General features: G+C 39.4%; 1 non-coding gene across 1 annotated transcript; it reads right to left on the bottom strand.

Moving 5' to 3' along the window:
• Positions 1–13,894: 13,894 nt before the first annotated feature.
• On the bottom strand, positions 13,895–13,967 carry TRNAA-AGC (transfer RNA alanine (anticodon AGC)). The gene has a single exon. It is a non-coding gene; the product is annotated as a tRNA-Ala (tRNA).
• Between the last annotated feature and the right edge of the window lie 4,948 nt (positions 13,968–18,915).

The raw sequence follows: 18,915 nt of genomic DNA, 5'->3' as shown, positions 1-18,915 counted from the left end.
TCTAATACTGACTAGGCAAGAGTACTGTATTCCTATATCACATTGAAAGACATCTGAGAAAGAATATGGGATAATCAGGGAAATAACTGAGAAGATGTGAACAGAAACCAGTTGTGTGTTGAGTGTACAGTGGAACATATTACACCTTTCACACTCTTCACTGAATGATGCTGAGATATGTAATGCCTTCTGACCTCAAGCTTATTGTCCAGTACACTGCTTAGCCAATGATCAGTACTCAGTACATTTTTGTTGGAGAGGAATGAATAAATACACAAAACTAGTAAGGAGCTGAAAAAGAAGAGGATTACCAAGAACTTCTATTTAGAAGTTTCTTACATGAAAGCTCTGGAAAAGCAAGTTTGAACTTTGTCTATTCTTTGCACTGATGTATCTCAAGAACATAAATATTGTCTGGCACAAAGCAGGTGTTAAATAAATATTTGTGGAATGAATGAATGAATGATTGAAGAACAAAAGGCTCATCCCCAAGAGGGGGATATGTCAGTTTCCCTCAACTGACCATTTCTGTTAGATATATACTATGCCAGAATGTTTCTAGGCTTAACTAGGATGATTAAATGTGCAACAATAATATATTTCTAGCTTGGCAGTACAGGTTTACATGTCAGTAAGTTGCACTGTTAAAAGAGGGCAGCATGATAGTGCTGTTGGCTGGGGAGGTAAGGGCGTACTCATGGCAGGAGATCAGAGGTAATTCAACAAGATAAAGACTACTGTTTGTCCATTATGTGCACAGAGAAACCCAGCCTTGAGATTGAGGGAGAAGATATTAAAAGACAACATCACTTTAAGTCTCATGGTTGGCCGTGGTCACACTGAGAAGAGCATCATGTTTTCTTCTGTTCTTTGAACTGACCCAGGAAAAGAAAGCAGATGGGAAAATAGATTTCTACTAATATCGAAAGGAAATAAAGGGAAACTGTAAGCATATTTAGCAAGTGAACAATTCGCTGTCAACAGTGATCATTACTCTTAACCTTATATTCAACGTCTTCAGTCCACACATTAAAAACACAATTACTTAATCCACACTCCCTGTAAGGCACATACTCCCTTAAAATGAGACAAGTCTTTTTTGTTTAAAATAGTTTGTAAAAGGAATCAAGTAAGAGGAGATGGAGTCAGAGATCCTAGATTAAAATCCTGGCTTTGCCACTTTACTCTTTGGCTAAATCTCTTCTTGTCAGGGATTACTGTTAACTTTCTTGCATGTGATACCAAATGCTTACTGTCACCACATGCAAGCATTTTACATGGACTAACTCATTTGGTCCCTGCAATCCTAACATTTAAGTACAATATGCTCATTTTAGAGAGAAACTGTCCCTGGTAGTGCAGTTAACGCGATTGGCTCCTAACCAAGAGAATGGAGGTTGAGTCTACCCAGAGGTACCACAGAAGGAAGTCCTGGTGATCTACTTCTAAAAAATCAGCCATTGAAAACCCTACGGAACACAGTTTTGCTCTGATACACATGGGGTGACTATAAGTCGGAATCAGTGACACGTGATTTCAACTGATTTTGAGAAAAATTGTGGCTCATGTTTACATGGTTAGTAAGAAGCAGAGCTGGTATGTTAACCTAGGTCTAACTGAGTCTGGAGCTCTGGTGGCACAGTGGTTAAGAGCCTGACTGCTAACCAAAAGGTGGGTAGTTTGAATACACCAGCTGCTCCTTGAAGACCCTATGAGGGCAGTTCTACTCTGCCCTATAGGGTTGCTATGAGTCCAGTTGACTTGACTGGACAGCAATGGGTTTTGTTTTGGTTTGTTTTTTTAATAAGAGCATGAAGTTACCAGATCCAGCTGGAAAAAGTGGCCATGAAGCATTACTAGTGATAATGGAAACTGGAGTTCTTTGTCAAAGGACAAATGTGACCGATGCCGTATTTCCAGGTAAATTACAGGTTGTCTTCTTATCCAAGCTGGAGTCTAAGAACAATATGTCTTTTTCACTAAACATTTGTTGTGACAACTTCTGTGTACCTACTCCAACATAACTCCCTGTCATGGATTGAATTGTGTCCCCCCAAAATATCTGTCAGCTTGGCTGGGTCATGATTCCCAGTATTGTATGATTATGTACCATTTTGTAATCTGATGTGATTTCCTTATGTATTGTAAACTCTATCACTATGATGTATAAGATGGTTAGCGGCAGTTATGCTGATGAGGTCTACAAGATTAGATAGTATCTTAAGCCAATCTCTCTTGAGATATAAAAGACAGAAGTCAGCAGAGACACATGGGGACTTCATACCACCAAGAAAGCAGTGCCGGGAGCAGAGTGCGCCCTTTGGGCCTGAGGTTCCTGCCCTGAGATGCTCCCAGACCAAGGGAAGACTGATGCATCACAAGGACCTTCCTCCAGAGCCAATAGAGAGAGAGAAAGCCTTTCCCTGGAGCTGACGCCCTGAATTTGAACTTGTAGTCTACTGGACTGTGAGAGAATAAATTTCTCTTTGTTAAAGACATCCACTTGTGGTATTTCTGTTATAGCAGCACTAGATGACTAAGACACTCCGTTAAAAGTTATTTGTATTTTTAGTGTATATTTCTATATACTATAGATATACACAGAGCTCTGGTGGCACAGTGATTAAGAGCTAAGCTGCTAAACAAATGTTGGCAGTTTGAATTCACCAGCTTTCCTCAGAAACCCTATGGGACAGTTCTACTCTCTCCTATAGGATTGCTGTGAGTCCAAATCCACTGGATGGCAACAGCTTTGGCTATATATATATATATATATATATCTAATACGTGTGTGTGTGTATATATATATATATACATAATTTTATAATAGACTAAATCTGAGGGAAAGAAGCCAATTTCTTCTAAGTTACCACAAAAGGACGAGCACATAAATTCTAAATGTTGAGGCAGTTATAGTAAACTGTTATATAGAAACATCAAAGCCTTCAGGGAATAATCAGTCAAGAAATCTTTTAGGGGCTGAAGATACAGAAGTGAAACAAACCAACTAACAAAAAACAATTCTTAACCATAGGAAATTTAAATTCTAGTTGTTTTGGTAGTAGGTGCTATAGAGTTGGTTCCAACTCATAGCACCCCTACGTACAACAGAACGAAACACTGACCAGTACTGTGCCATTCTCACAATTTTTTCTGTTTGAGACCACTGTTGAAGCCACTGTGTCAAGCCATTTCCTTGACAGTCTTCCTTTTTTTGCTGACCCTCCACCAAGCATGATGTCCTTCTCCAGCGACTAGTCCCTCCTGATAAGATGTCCAAAATATGTGAGGTGAAGTCTTGCCATACTTGCTTCTAAATAGCATTATGGCTGTACTTTTTCCAGGACAGATTTGTTTGTTCTTCCAGCAGTCCATAGTATATTCAACATTCTTCTCCAACACCATAATTCAAAGGCATCAATTCTTTTTCAGTCTTCCTTATTCATTGGCCAGCTTTCGCATGCATATGAGGCAATTGGAAATATCATGGCTTGGGTCAGATGCATCTCAGGCCTTAAAGTGACGTCTTTGCTTTTTAATACCTTAAAGAGGTCTTTTGCAGCAGATTTGCCCAATGCAATACATTGTTTGCTACCTTGACTGCTGCTTCCATGGGTGTTGATTGTGGATCCAAGTAAAGTGAAATCCTTGACAACTTTGATATTTTCTCCATTTGTTATGATGTTGCTTGTTGGTTCAATTGTGAGGATTTTTGTTTTCTTTATGTTGAGGTGTAATCCATACTGAAGGATGTAGTCTTTGACCTTCATCACTAAGTAATCCAATTCCTCTTCGCTTTCACAAGCAAGGTTGTGTCATCTGCACAGTGCAGGTTGTTAATGAGTCTTCCACCATCCTGATGTCCCCTTCTTCTTCATATAGTTCAGTTTCTCAGATTATTGCTCAGCATACAGATTGAATAAGTATGGTGAAAGGATACAACCCTGATGCCCTTCTTTCCTGTTTTTAAACCACGCATTATCTCCTTGCTCCATTCAAATGACTGCCTCTTGGTCTGTGTAGAGGTTCCGCATGAGCACAATTGAGAGTTCTGGAATTCCCACTCTTCACAATGTCATCCATAATTTGTTATGATCCACACAACTGAATGCCTTTGCATAGTCAATAAAACACAGGTAATCATCTGTCTGGTATTCTCTGCTTTCAGCCAAGATCCATCTGACATCAGCAATGATATCCCTTATTCCATGTTCTCTTCTGAATCTGGCTTGAATTTCTGGCAGTTTCCTGCTGATGTACTGCTTCAGCTTTTTTTGAATTATCTTCAGCAAAACTGTACTTGTGTGTGATATTAATGATATTGTAGATATTTTCCACATTCTTTTGGATTACCTTTCGTTGGAATGGTACAAATATGGATCTCTACCTGTTGGTTGGCCAGGTAGCTGTCTTCCAAATTTCTTGGCATAGACAAGTGAGCACCTCCAGTGCTGCATCCATTTGTTGAAACATCTCAGTTGGTATTCGGTCAATTCCTGGAGCCTGTTTTTCACCAATGTCTTCAGTGCAGATTGGACCTTTTTCTTCAGTACCATTAGTTCCTGATCATATGCTACCTCCTAAAATGGTTAAACCTCGACCAAACTTTTTAGTATACTGACTCTGTGTATTCTTTCCATGTTCTTTTAACGGTTCCTGCATCGTTTAATATTTTCCCCATAGAATCCTTCAGTATTGCAACTCGAGGCTTGAATTTTTTCTTCAGTTCTTTCAGTTTGAAAAATCCTGAGCGTGTTCTTCCCTTTTGGTTTTCTAACTCCAGGTCTTTGCACATTTCCTTACATTACTTTACTTAATCTTCTCGAGAAGACCTTTGAAATCTTCTGTTCAGCTCTTTTGCTTCATCATTTCTTCCGTTCACTTTAGCTCCTCTACCTTCAAGAGCAAGTTTCAGCACCCCTTGTGACATCCATTTTGGTCTTTTGTTTCTTTCCTGTGTTTTTAATGATCTTTTGCTTTCTCTCTTGGTCTATAACAGCGACTTCCCATTGACTACCTTGGAGCTTTACACTTGAATGCAGATGAAGAAAACATTGCCTTTTTTTTTTTAATCTTCTTGTTTTTAATTTTCAGGCAACATTGGATGTCTTTGAAATGTAGTAAATTTGATCTTTTTGTGTTTTACCCCTGTATAGTTCCACACATGACAGGTCTGGCAATGTCTTGACCATCATTCCAAAAGATTATGTTTAGACGATGAAGGAAAACCAGGGAAGAGGGATGGGAAGGGATCCCGTGCAGGTGGCAATGCACAAAGAGAAAGAAAATCCTCCCCTTCACTTCCCTTCCAGAACTCTGCCATCCTTGCCGTAGCCTTGGCATGGTGCCTACTTCTCTGCACCCAGGGGAACAGCTAGGTAAAATACAAATTAACATTTTAATAAACTATCCTACCACAATTTTAAAATGTGGTACCTCAGCATCCACTAATTCATTTCCTTGAAAGAGCAAAGAAACTTTTGCTTAGTCCATCTTTTTTTTTTATTTGACTGATGATTGGACTTTTTTCCCCAATAGACCAAGCAGTATTGCTATTTTCTAATCAATGAATTACCATACTTAACTTTACTATCTATTCTGTCTGCTTTCTTCAAAATTTCTTTTTTCTTACTTCTTTTGCTGAATACACAGCCTATTTAATCATTGGTACTTCAAAAGTAGAGTAGAATCTAAAATCTAAGAAGTACTCTGAAGAATGCTATAAAATTTATCAGTACATCATTTTCATTATTTTCAAAGTAGTCTGATAATGTACTTTAATGATTTTTCTAATGTATGCATTAAGAATTAATATTTGTTGATATATAATTTGGGTTTTAAGTTTCTCTAGTTCAGAAAAATAGGCCATTGAAAACACAGGTTTATTAGGAAATATCTTCAAGAACCAGTGACAAGAAATCTGGAAAATAACTCGTCCTGGAGGAGGAAATTAGGTAATTCCTATAGAATCTAGTCCAGCTTTAAAACATGTTGCCTTCTTAGTGCGGTGGGCAGCTAGCTCATCAGTCCCGTAATCCGGATGTCCTGAGTTCCAGCCTCAGACAGGGTGTTCTGTTTTCTTGGTCTGCAAGTATTTTTGTGTTCCTTGTACTTCTTTCCTGGTATTTCTGTAGATGATAATCACAGTTCTTGTCGGAGATAAAATATTCAGAGCATTCTCAGATCGCTGTACTTATCTGCAGCTGGGGCAGAGTCCTTTCTTTTCTAAAATATCAAAAAAGTGACATCGTGTTATGGTCAGAACTTTTCCAGGGTAATGGTCTCTGAGTCTCCCTTTGACCTGAACTCCCTCCACCACCACCACCTCCCCGCAAAGGATGTTTCCTGAGAAGTTCTAGAGACGCTCCACACTGAGTCCCATTCTGGCTCCACCAAGGCATGGCCATGGAGCTCCTGGAGTCCCGCATAGTTCTGCAAAACCATAAAGCTTTTATTCCGCCAAATAACCGGTTATCCAAAATAGCCAATGGCGCCGGAGTTAGCTGAAATTGTACCTGCCTCTTACTCTCCAGCTTTACTCATACATTCTCTTTCTAACAGCGACTTCCCATTGATTTCTCGGAGCTTTACACTTGAATGCAGATGAAAAAAACATTGCCTTAAAAAAAAAAAAAAACCTTCTAGTTTTAAATTTTATGGGCACGTAGAAGTCAGGGAAACATTGGACATCTTTGAAATGTAGTAAATTTGATCTTTTCATGTTTTTGCCCAGGTGACGCAGTGGTTAAGAGCTTGGCTGCTAACCAAAAGGTCCGTAGTTGGACTCCACCAGCGGTTCCTTGGAAACTCCATGGAACAGTTCTACTCTGTCCTATAGGGTCGCTATGAGTCGGAATCCACTCTGCGGTATGGAGTTTGTTTGTTTGTTTGTTTTTATAGTTTCAGATATGACAGGACTGGCAATGTCTTCACCAACACTCCAACTGGTTGTGTATAGACTATGAAGGAAAACCTGGGAAGAGCGATGGGAAGAGAACCCCGAGTAGGGGGCGATGCACAAAGAGGAATAAGGTTCTCCCCTTCACTTCCCTTCCAGAACTCTTCCATCCTTGCTGTAGCCTTGGCCTGGTGCTTACTTCTCTGCACCCAGGGGAACAGCTAGATAAAACACAAGTTAGCATTTTAATAAATTATCCTACCACACTTTTAAAATGTGGTACCTCAACATCCGTTAATTCATTTTCTAGAAAGAGCAAAGAAGAAAAAATTTGGACTTAGTCCATCTTTTTTTTATTTGACTGATGATTGAACTTTTTTCCCAATAGACCAACCAGATATTGCTATTTGCTAACTAATGAATTACTACACCTATCTTTACTGTTTATTCTTTCTACTTTCTTCAAAATTTCATTTTATTTTTTTTTACTTCTTTTGCTGAATGCACAGCTTATTTAATTATTTGTACTTCAAAGTATTTAAGACTAGAATCTAAGATCTAAGAAATATTATGAAGACTGCTATAAAATTTGCCAGCACATCATCTTCATTTTTTTCAAAGTAGTCTGATAAGTTTAATGATTTTTCTAACGTATGCAGTAAGAATTAATATTTTCTTGATATACAATGTGGTTTTTTAAGTTTCTTTTTAATACAATTTTCTATTTTCATCTTGTTCATAGATTACACATTTAAAAAAAAAAAACCCTTTGCATAAATTCCTACCCATAAAGACCCTAGAGGACAGAGTAGAACTGTCCCATAGGGTTTCCAAGGAGTGCCTGTTGGATTCAAACTGCCTACCTTTTGGTTAGCAGCCATAGCACTTAAACACTACACCACCAGGGTTTCCAGAGCCACAGAGGACACTGATATAGTTGGAGTAGTCAGAAAAAGGCTCTCTGAAGAAGTGACATTTGTGTTGAGACTTGAATGATTGAGAGGGAGACCACAGTGCCAAGTCTGGAGTAAGACTGGATGAGTTCTCAGTGAAGGCTGTCAGCTGGAGTGAAGCCTCTAGGATGAGCCAATCAGTCTATAAAGGAACCCACAAAGAAGCCCAGTGACCACCTCTATAGCACTATGTGTCTGTGCAGCTGAGCCAACTGTGAGCATTGTCTCAAAGCATTTCCTCTAAACTGTATCACTGGCCTTACCAGTGCTAGTTTCCTTGAAGAACCACCCCTTTCTCAGGACTCCTTCATGTCCAGAGCATAATCAAGAGGCTTCTTGATGGCTCAGGACCTGAGGACTTGAGTCTCAAGTGCTTAGCTCAAGTTGAAGGAGAGGAAAGCTGTGAGCTAGGGGTGAAGTGCACAGACTGCTGTGCTCTGCAATAGGAGAACCAGAAACCTCTCTCCTTTCTCTTCACTGTCTTGACCCCTACCAGGATCTGAGAACTGATGGGGACAACACTACTTGTCACTCTTTTGGTTGGGAGATTTTTGTTTTATTCATATTTTGCATATTTCTGTCTCTAAAACTGAAAGAAAAAATCACCTCACCTTCTGGCATTGGTACTGGAAAATTACATCCATGTTTTCCTTTTTAAATTTTTCAGGACATTCTAAGGATATAAATCTGGACTGTCATTACAGTGACCTGTAATACCAAAGATTGTGGGTCAGTGATGGTGGAATTGAGACAGATTGTTACACTTCTGTGTTGGCCACCTATTTCGGATTACTCCCATACTCCCACTCTTCCCACATGAATTTTCTGTAAAGATTTCACTGGGTGTCAGAATCTTCCTTTCACAGACTCTCTAGCTCTTCATGCCCCCCTCCCCAGGCCCATTAAATTGGGAAACCCCAGCCTCACAAATTCTCTAATTTTTTGAGCCTTTCTAGGAGCTAGCCATTAGCTTTTTTGTTTCCTAGGCTGTTGTTGTCTAACTTGGAGTAGACAGCTCAAAGCCACCCCATGTGAGAGAGTAGAACTGTCTCATAAGGATTCCTAGGCTGTACAGTTGTTAAGTGCAAAGGCTGCTAACCAAAAGGTAGGCAGTCTGAATCCACCAGGCACTCCTTGGAAACTCTATGGCACAGTTCTACTCTGTCCCATAGGGTCACTATGAGTCGGAATCAATTCGACAGCAATGAGTTAATCTTTACAGGAGCGTTTCTCCAGGTCCTTCTCCCTTGGAGCCCTGTTTCCCATGCTAAATCTCCACAAAAATGGACAAAAATACTCAGGACAGCTCAGTACGAAGGAATTTACTCTGGCTTCTTACTTCCTCGAACTTATTCTAGCCTACTTGGGGTCCTGTCCCCACCGCTCTTTCCCTGATTTCCTTCCTCCTGGCCTTCTTTACAGCCAGAGGAAAAACTGGAGAATGTGGGCGTAGATCCCACTACCTCTTGCATGCTAAGCCAGCTGTCTACAATTTGAACTAATTCCCCTCATCCATCTCTACTTTCAAGATTTTGGTCTATTTGCAATTCAGATCAATAAATGCCATGCCCTCTGTCCACCAAGATTGAAACCAGCATCCAAATACAGTATCTGCTTAACATCTCAGAGACTGCCTTGGGCAAGAATGTAGTAGCAATCATTGATCTGAGAGGAGGAGGGAGGGGATAAGGAAGATCTGGAGAAGATCGCTGTGGGAAATTTCTTGTCTCTATCACAATTTATACTTGCCTATTTCATGGAAGAGAAGAGAGCACGTCCCATTTAGGGGAGGCCATGCCAATAACTGCCGGGTTAATTAGCACAGGTATCCCAGAATGTTTTGTGGCACTTGTGTTTAAAAAGAGTTAGGGTTATCAATTAACTGTTGACCTAGTGACATCTAGGAAATGGTTTGGAGTCGGTGTTTCCAGGGTCCACTTTCACCTGCCATCTCCCAGTGTGACTCAACCAAAACCACATCCACTGTGGTCAAGTCGATTCAGACTTACAGGCACCGAAAGGATAGAGCAGAACTGCCCCATAAGGTTTCCAAGGCTGTAAATCTTTAGGGATGCAGACTGCCACATCTTTCTCCCATAGAGCGGTTGGTGGGTTGGTTAGCAGTCGAGTGCTTTAACCACTGCACCACAGGTTTCAGCCCAGTGTGACTAGCTGTGTATAAGAGAAAACCATGTTTAGGGGGAAACTTGCACATTTATATGTAACTCAAGATATCACTTTTAGTTTAAAATTCCAATTAAATATTCAATCCTTTACACATGAAAAGGGATTTGTTTTGTTTTCTGTTGCTGAAAAATCACTGTTAGAAAGAAATCAATGTTCAGTTTCAGTTGTTGACACTACAACATCTGGAAACAGGTGGGGACCACACAGTGTTTAGAGAGTTGTTTAGTCTACTGCTTTCTGTTCCTCCCATTCCCCTTCTAACAACACTGTGAGTCCCTTGTGCTCCACATTCTCCCTGAGCCATCCCATGGTGAAAAAACCTTCAGCTTCTCAAGGCCAGCAGCAGTGGGCTTTTTCTGTGTTATCTGGAGGCTTCACATACCTCCCTTGGCTCAGTTACTTCAGAGTATTGTGATGGATTGTATTTCTGACCTTCATCCACACAGGAAGCTCATTTTTACTGTGTGATCCTAATATACATGAAGATCTCCTCCATTAAATCCCATTTTTATTGAATGAATAAATAATAAGTTATATAGATGACTCAAATGAGAGAGTGGTCAACTGAATTTTTGAGACTGGAACGACCTGACAGAAACTTAATCTGTCATTAAAGGCTGATAGATCTGCAAGACATGCCTTGTCCAAGGGTTGGGGTTGGGAGATGATATGAAGACATTATGTATGGAGTGAATGGCAGGTGTATAATTTAACAGCTGGTCTTTGTGGAACTGCAGGCTGATTGACAGGACTAGACCTCCCTCTGGTTACAGTCCAACCTCTGTCTCCCTTAAATCCCTGTGCCCCAGCAGGTACTGTTTGCTCTTTCCTCACAAAGGGCTTGAGCAATGGGTAGATGGGGAAGTGAACGGTGGGTTCAAGTTTCTGTGGCTAGAGTCCCTTTACTCCAGAACCTGTAGGAGTTTGCGGAGCACTGAAATTCCACTCCTTTGCCTCCAGGCCATTAAAACCTGTGGGAACTAAAGGAGGCTGCCTACCTGGGACTCCCTTTTCCCTTCCCTCATTACATCTCTATCTAATCCTCATCCCCACTCTCAAACTTGGGCAGATAGATAAGAAGTGTTGCCAAGACTGGAAAACACTTTAATTTTGAAAAATCTCTTTTATCAAGGTTTCCATAGTCCTGAGCATATTTAGTTTCTGTCCCTGGACATCCAAATTTCCTTTGTAGATGAAGACTGCGGTAAAGAGTCCAGAGAGTTTGGACTGAAGTTGGGGATGAAGAATACAATGAATTCACATTTTTTTTTTTAAAACAGCGAAGTACAGAGACCAATGAGACAGATACTTCATTTCAAAATTTTGCATATTTTGAACAGGTAATAAAATCACATAGTTCAATATTCAAGATGTTTACCAAAGGATGATAGTGAAGAATTTCCTCCCAGCTGTGTTCCCTGGCACTCAATTCCCTGTCCCAGACGCAATCAATATTATCAAATGCTTATGTGTCTTTCCAAAGGCTACTTAAGGAATGTACAAGAAATGATCTATGTACGTAGGTATATTTTCAGGTAACTGGCTCCTTGCTGGAGCCCTGGTAGTGCAGTGGGTAAGGCAGTTTGAATCCACTAGCCATTCCTTGCAAAAGTTATACGGCAGTTCTCCTCTGTTCCATAGGGTCACTATGAATTGGAATGGACTCAACAGCAAAGAGTTTGGTTTTGGGGTTTGACTCCTTGCTATACACTCTTTGGAAAACTTACTTTTAACAACAGACCTTGAATCTCTTTGTTTTTTTATCTTGTGTCTGTCTTCCCCTTTTAAGTTAATCAAAGATTCCATCGTACGGATCTGCCGTAATATATTAAACTATTTTCCCATTGAATCAATGGGCCTTTAGGGGGCTTTCAGTCCCTCCACGTTACAAATAGTGCTGTAATAATTGTCTTCATGCTTACATGCCCAAGAGTACTGTAGGAAGTGGAATCGCTGGGTCAAAGAATATGTGCATTTGTAACTTTGAATTGTAAGGTTAAAGGTCAGAAGGGAGTTCTGCCATTATCCTAACGGACCTGGCAAAGATGATGAATAGATACACTGAGTACCAGCAGTGGACTTAGATGCATTCATCCCATCATCGCTTCAGCACACATTTGTTAAGGGTTCACCTGAATTGTTAGGCTCTAGGGCACTATATTATATATTAGTCTCGGGGATTCAGTCACCAGCAAGACAGTATTACATTTTTGTATGGGGAGACAAAGAATAAAATTAAAATAATAAACCAGATGATTTCAGAAATGATGTAAGTAAAACACTCGATGTGATTCAGGGAAAGGTGTTCAGAGAAGATGACTTTAAGGTGAGCCCAAATAATGGAAAAGTCAGGTACATGAAGACTCTTGAGACTTCCAGACGAAAGGAATATTATGCAAATGCCCAGAGGCAAAATCAGCTTGGGTTATTGAAGGGGAAAATAAAAAGAAGCTAGTGTTTCTAATTTAGACAGAGAAGTTGAATGGACAGGATTTAGTGAAAAACTGAATGCACATGCTGGTAAGGGATATGTAAGTCCTTGGGTCTCTGTCTTGGGTGATTGCATGGATGATGGTGCTTTTCTCTAAGACTGGAACTACTTTCACTAAAAGCATGTTTGGGAAGAGAAATTATTGTGTTATCTTCAAGTCTTCTTAGTCCTGAAATACTCCTGGGATGTGCAAGTGGAGCTATCAGTGAGGAAGACAGGGATGAAGGGTGGAACTCAGTAGCCGTGGCCCTCCAGAATGCAGATAGGGGTTGCAGTTGAAGGCAGAAGTAATAAACTCTAAAGGAATGTGCTGCTTGATATGGTTAACAACTAGAGACATGTGGCGATAGAGTATTTGAAATGTGGCTAGACTATAATTCCATGCTGCAAGTGAAAAATACACATGGTATTTCAAAAACTTAGTATGAAAAAAATTTTAAAAATACTTCTTTAATAATTTATATAGATTATTCGTTTAAATGATAATTTAATAAATAAAATATGATATTAAAATTAATTTCACTTGTTTCTGTTTGCTTTTTTTTAATGTGGCTACAAGACCATTTAAAATTGTTTGTGATGCATCCTTATAGCTCTGTTGAAAGGTAATAGTTCAGAACATCCTTGCAGGGAAGGGGTGACATTTGCAGAAATATTTACATACAGTATCTGAGTGTCTACAGATACCACAAAGTTAGTTTAAGTAAGAAGGGAGCCAAAGATAGAACCTCAGGGAACATTTATTCTTAAGAGAAAGGTAGAGAAAAAGTGACGACAATGGAGATTGACCAGTTCAAGTAATCATTTTGAAAAAATCCAAAACCTGTTGCCATCGACTCGATTCCGACTCACAGCGACCTTATAGGACAGAGTACAATGTCCCCATAGAGTTTCCAAGGAGCAGCTGGTGAATTGGAACTGCTTAACTTTTGGTTAGCAGCTGCGCTCTTAACCACTGCGCCACCAGGGCTCCCAAAACTACTTGGTGTTGCATAAATCCAGGGAACAGATGATTCTCATGGGGGTTGGGGATGGGGCAAGGAATAATGGTCGTATTTCAAAACTAAGTTAAAAAAATTGCCATTACATTTTACAGTTTTAAAGAGCTCACCCTGTGGCCTTGATGAGAGCAGTTTTAGGGAAATTTGAGTCTAGGCCTGAGTGTTTAGAAGCACCAAGCCTGGGGCAGAAGTGGAAAGGACAGGAGGCTGGAACCTGGGGTAGTGGTCTCTGTTGGTAGTAGAAATACTGAGACAACAGAGGCGCCCAGGTTTCCCCTGTGAGAAGCTCCTAGGCTGTCAACGGAAAAACGGAGTCAAAGTGAGAACAGAGTGGGCAAACCAAGAGGAAGAAACCAGCCAAAACTGGAGAATGCGGGCATCGATCCCGCTACCTCTCGCATGCTAAGCGAGCGCTCTACCACGTGAGCTAATTCCCCGATGTTTGGCCGTGGTCAAATATGCCACACCCCACCCTCTTTCCTAGTTACCTGGGGCTGCAGAGAATTTCAAGCCACCAAGTCCCAGCCAGGACCGGATTGAGGGCGGAACTTCGCAGACAAAGCCTGGAAAAACTCTACCAGTCAAGAGCGTGAGGAAACGGGATTACCGGAATCGGTCATGGGGAAAACCTTGCTCCTCCCTCCTCACTTCACTTTCTTTATCTCCTGAAAGTAAAGAGAGCACATTCCAGCTGTGGAACACTCTCCACCACCTCCCCCCACCCCACAGTTGCCTGGTTTACAGATACTGCTATCCCAGCCTAAAACAGAGAAACAAGTGTAATAAATAAACATGTTTTTCTATTATGTTCTGTTCATGGGGTAACGCTGAGAGGAATCAAGTGGTTCCAGAAATAGGTTGGGGCGATGGAAAAGAGAACAGTGGATACAGGGGCAAACCTCCCCTGGCCTATATTTTAAAATCAACTTTACTGAGATATAATTTATGTATAATAAAATGAACACATTTTAAGTGTACAGTTCAGTGAGTTATGACAAATGTATACACACATGTAATCATGACCATAATTAAAATATAAAACATTTCCATCATATCAGGGTGCCTTATCTCATTCCTTTAAAGTCCTCCCCCACAGCCCTCCACCATGAAATCACTGAAATAATTTCTGTCAATACAGATAAGCTTTTTCTGTTATAGAATTTCCTACAATTGTAATCATATGTTGTTTGGTGCCGTCAAGTTGGTTCCGACTCATAGCGACCCTATGCACCACAGAACGAAACACTGCCTGGTCTTGCACCATGCTCACAACCGTTGTTATGCCAGAGCCCATTGTTTTACCTGCTGTGTCAATTCATCACATTGAGGGTCTTCCTTTTTCGCTGACCCTGTACTTTACCAAGCATGATGTCCTTCTTCAGGGACTGGTCTCTCCTGACAACATGTCCGAAGTATGTAAGACATAGTCTCGCCATCCTTCCTTCTAAAGACCGTTCTGGTTGTACTTCTTCTCTGTTTTTTTTCTTCACCCTGCATGTTTTGGAGATTCATCCATGTTTTTTACATGTATCAGTAAGTACTTCATTTTTTTTTGCTGACTACTGTTGCATTGTATAAATATGCCAAAAAATATTTTACATTTAACTTTGTTGTGATTAGCAATCATATTCTCTATTACATCCATCATTTTACATTTATTAAGACATCATATGGTCTATCTTAGTGAATATACTATGGACCTATCTAATTTTCTTGTTTGCCTGCCCCATCTTAGTTCAAATCACCTAGCTATATTATCATCAGTACTGTAACAATCTCTTAGCTTATCTCGCTGCCTACAAGATTTCTCCCTTCATTTTTTTCTTCATAGTACACCCCACTGAATGTTCTCTCAATTGCAGATCTAGTTATGTGACTCATTCTTTACAAATATTGAATGACTTCCTATTATTATCAGCATAAAATCAACACTCTTGCCTTTATTAGCTCAACATTGAATCTATATCCAGTCTCATTTTTTCTACTAGAATTCACATATAAGTATTTCCAGCTCCTCAAAGCAAACAAAAACTAGATACTGAATCTACTCCAGGCCTTGGCATTATCTCTGTATGCCTGAAACACAGATTCATCATATCCTCTCTCACAAGCTTTCCTTCACCCCTCTCTGCACTCAGCGATTGGGATAGGGTTCCCTCAGGTGTGTTCAAAGTCAGTTTCTAGGCTGTCACATAATTGTAGTTTGCTTGTTTATCTTCTTTGTTAGGGTGTAAGTTTCTAGAGAGCAGACACACTCTCTTATTCATATCATAATACATTGTCTGGTCCTTAATGGTTATTCTCAGTGGTGTGCTAATTATTGGACCACCACCACCACCACAACACAACCTGATTTGTAGCATTTGCCAGTTCTGTGGTATAAATGCTCCTATCATGGCTGATTTCTAACTACCTATGGTTTAACAACAGGCTTGCAAAATTCCTGAATATTTAGCAATTAGCTCCCATAGGCTAATGTGAGCTGGTTCCAGCACACATTTATTCTAGGACTTTTTTAAAAATAAAGAGTTAAAGTACGAGAGTAAGTTTGTAAGGATGCAGTGAAAGACGGGAGAAAAATTCAATATTCTATTCAGACAGACAGGAAGAGATGCTGTTCGCCTTCAGTATGCCAAATTTGAAAGCCTTGGAGCTCTAGACTATGAGCTCCAGACTATGAGAAGACTTCAATGTTCTTCTCAAATTAGTTAGACAGGAACCATAGAGCTATGAATCATGATGCTGGGTCTACAGAATTATAACCACATCTTTCAAAAAATTGATAAATCCATTTGTTTCAAGACATTTTATACTCAGGGATTGAAATTTTTTTGAGAGAAGGAAAATTTTTCCAGCTCCCCTGGCTTTATTGCAATAGAGGTGCAGGCTGTGTTCTTATCCAAATGAGGTGTGTAGAATCATGAATATTATGCTGATTTTTTTGCATGCCTTCTTTCGTTTTGGAAGCTCAGCACAAAGTAGGCTAAACAAAATCTGGTGTTATTCATATTTTCTGTACAAAATAGATGAAAAAGTAGACTTATTAATTAACATTGAGAGTCCTGTTTAGTGTATGGGGACGTTACATATAACTTCCATGGGCTAAGAGCAGAGTCACAGAAAGCCATGGAACTTGGCTACTTAGAAATTTATGTAAAAGTAACATATATTCCATTCCCTGCTTACATGAAACATTTATCAAATATGCCCAACACAGATTCTCAACTTGAGCTATTGGATTAGAAGAAAAATCTAAGTGCTGAATGCACTCGGTATACAATAGTCACAGATTAGCATCTACTTTTTACTTGTAACTTTCTTTTCTTCAATATATGTAATGGCTGATGTCTTCAGGTCATTTAAATCAGTTAATTTCTAAGTGGAGCTATAGCTAATCACCCTGTTTAAGTTTGCCAGCCCTCAGCTGTCCCTATCTCCCTTCACTGCTTCATGTTTCTCCATAGCAGACAGCATCATCCAGCGTATTCTATTTTACTAATTTATTTTTGCTTACTTTCTCCATCTACTAGAAAAATAAGCTCCATTACAAAAAACAAAACAAACAAACAAACAAAAAAAACCCCTTGCTTGCCACTGAGGCAATTCTAACTCATAGTGACCCTGTAAGAAAGAGTAGAATTGCCCTGTAGGGTTTCCAAGGAGCGCTGGTGGATTCAAACTTAAGACCTTTTGATTAATAGTGGAAAGTTTAACTACTGTGCCACCAGGAGTATTATTTTTCAATTGTTTATTAGATCATCCTAAGAGCCTAAATTTTTGCCTGACACATGGTAAGTTTTCAATTAATACATCTTAAATTAAAGAATGCCTAATTTAATGAGTGAATAATGCATAAGAGAAGAGCCAATATGGCACTATAGGCAGAAGCACCACGGCATCCCTCCACAGCAAAGAGCCAAAAAACTAAGTAAAACAGAGACAAACGTCCATCCTGGAACCCTAAGCATTGAGATAAAGAACTCAGTCAAGCACTGAATGGAATAAGAAACTGACAGAGAACAGAGGAGTTTCCCTAAACTTCTAAACCAATAAACCAAATCCGATGAGGTTTGATTATACATAAGTTTATAACAAATGTAATCAGAGAGATCTTTACATATCAATACACAGAATACTTCATTCTTCTTAAAGATGGTGAAGAGTAGAAGAATATTCCATTACAGAAAATACTATATTTATTTAATCAGTTCCCTAATAATGGGCATTTAGATTATTCCCATATTTTGCTATTCCCAGTGCTATAGCTTGATTTGTGTCCCCCAAAAGATATGTTTAAGTCCTAACCCCCATAACTGAATGTCACCGTATCTGGAAATAGAGTCTCTGCAGACATAACTAGTTAACATGAAGTCATACTGGAGTAGGATGGGCCCTAATCCAATATGACTGGTATCCTTTTAAAAAGATGAGAAGAAACACAGACACAGACAGATACAGAGGGAAAACGGCTATGTGAAGACCGAGGCAAATATTGCAGTTATGTTGCCACAAGCCAAGGAATCTCTGGAACTACCAGAAGCTACCGGAAAATATCAACTTTGTGCAAGGATCTTCCTCTAGAGACTTCTAAGAGAACGTGGTCCTGCCAACACCTTGATTTTGTATTTCCAGATTCCGAAACTGTGAGAGAATAAATTTCTGTTGTTTTAAGCTACCCGGTTTGTAATAATTTGTTACTGAAGCCCTAGGAAATGAATACGATCAGAAATAGTTCAATTAATTATCTTGTATTCATATTCATTTATACATATAGACATATATACAAGAATATATGTAGGATAGATTTCTACAGAAAATTAAGTTGCTGGATCAAGGTGTCTGTGCAAGCATTGTACTTATAGAGAATTTTTTTAAAATGAATAAATAAGTCTTATTTGGTTAAGCAACTGTTAAATGTGTGCCTACACAATCATTAATGGCTACAGCATTGGTTTCTGAAGAGAGGTATGTCTGTAGTGTCTGTAGATATTTCATACAAGTATCAAGCGTATGGCCAGCATTTAGTTAGGCAGCTGTTCCTGATAATTAATATGAAAAGACTGAAAATGGCATATCCAAGTGTTAGTAGTATTTCAATATTTAATGCTATAGAAGGCCTTCCTGATAAAGAAGCAGTGTGGAAGGCTAAAATACAATCTGTCTAATAAAAGGAAAGAAAACAAAACATCAGCAGAATAATACTTTGAATGGCTTTTATTTCAGGAATAGTTTTGTGGCTTTATCTAGAATTTTTTTTTTATTTTATTGTACTTCAGGTGAAGGCTTATAGAACAAATAGTTTCTCATGAAACAGTAGTACACATGTTGTTTTATGACATTGGTTAACAACCCCACAACATATTAACCCTGTAAATTCTCAACCTT

This window comes from Trichechus manatus, unplaced genomic scaffold (assembly GCF_000243295.1).
Source record: "Trichechus manatus latirostris isolate Lorelei unplaced genomic scaffold, TriManLat1.0 scaffold00345, whole genome shotgun sequence".
Classification (NCBI taxonomy): domain Eukaryota; kingdom Metazoa; phylum Chordata; class Mammalia; order Sirenia; family Trichechidae; genus Trichechus; species Trichechus manatus.
The sequence above is the reverse complement of the archived record's forward strand: the minus strand, read 5'-3'. Positions and strand labels throughout refer to the sequence as shown.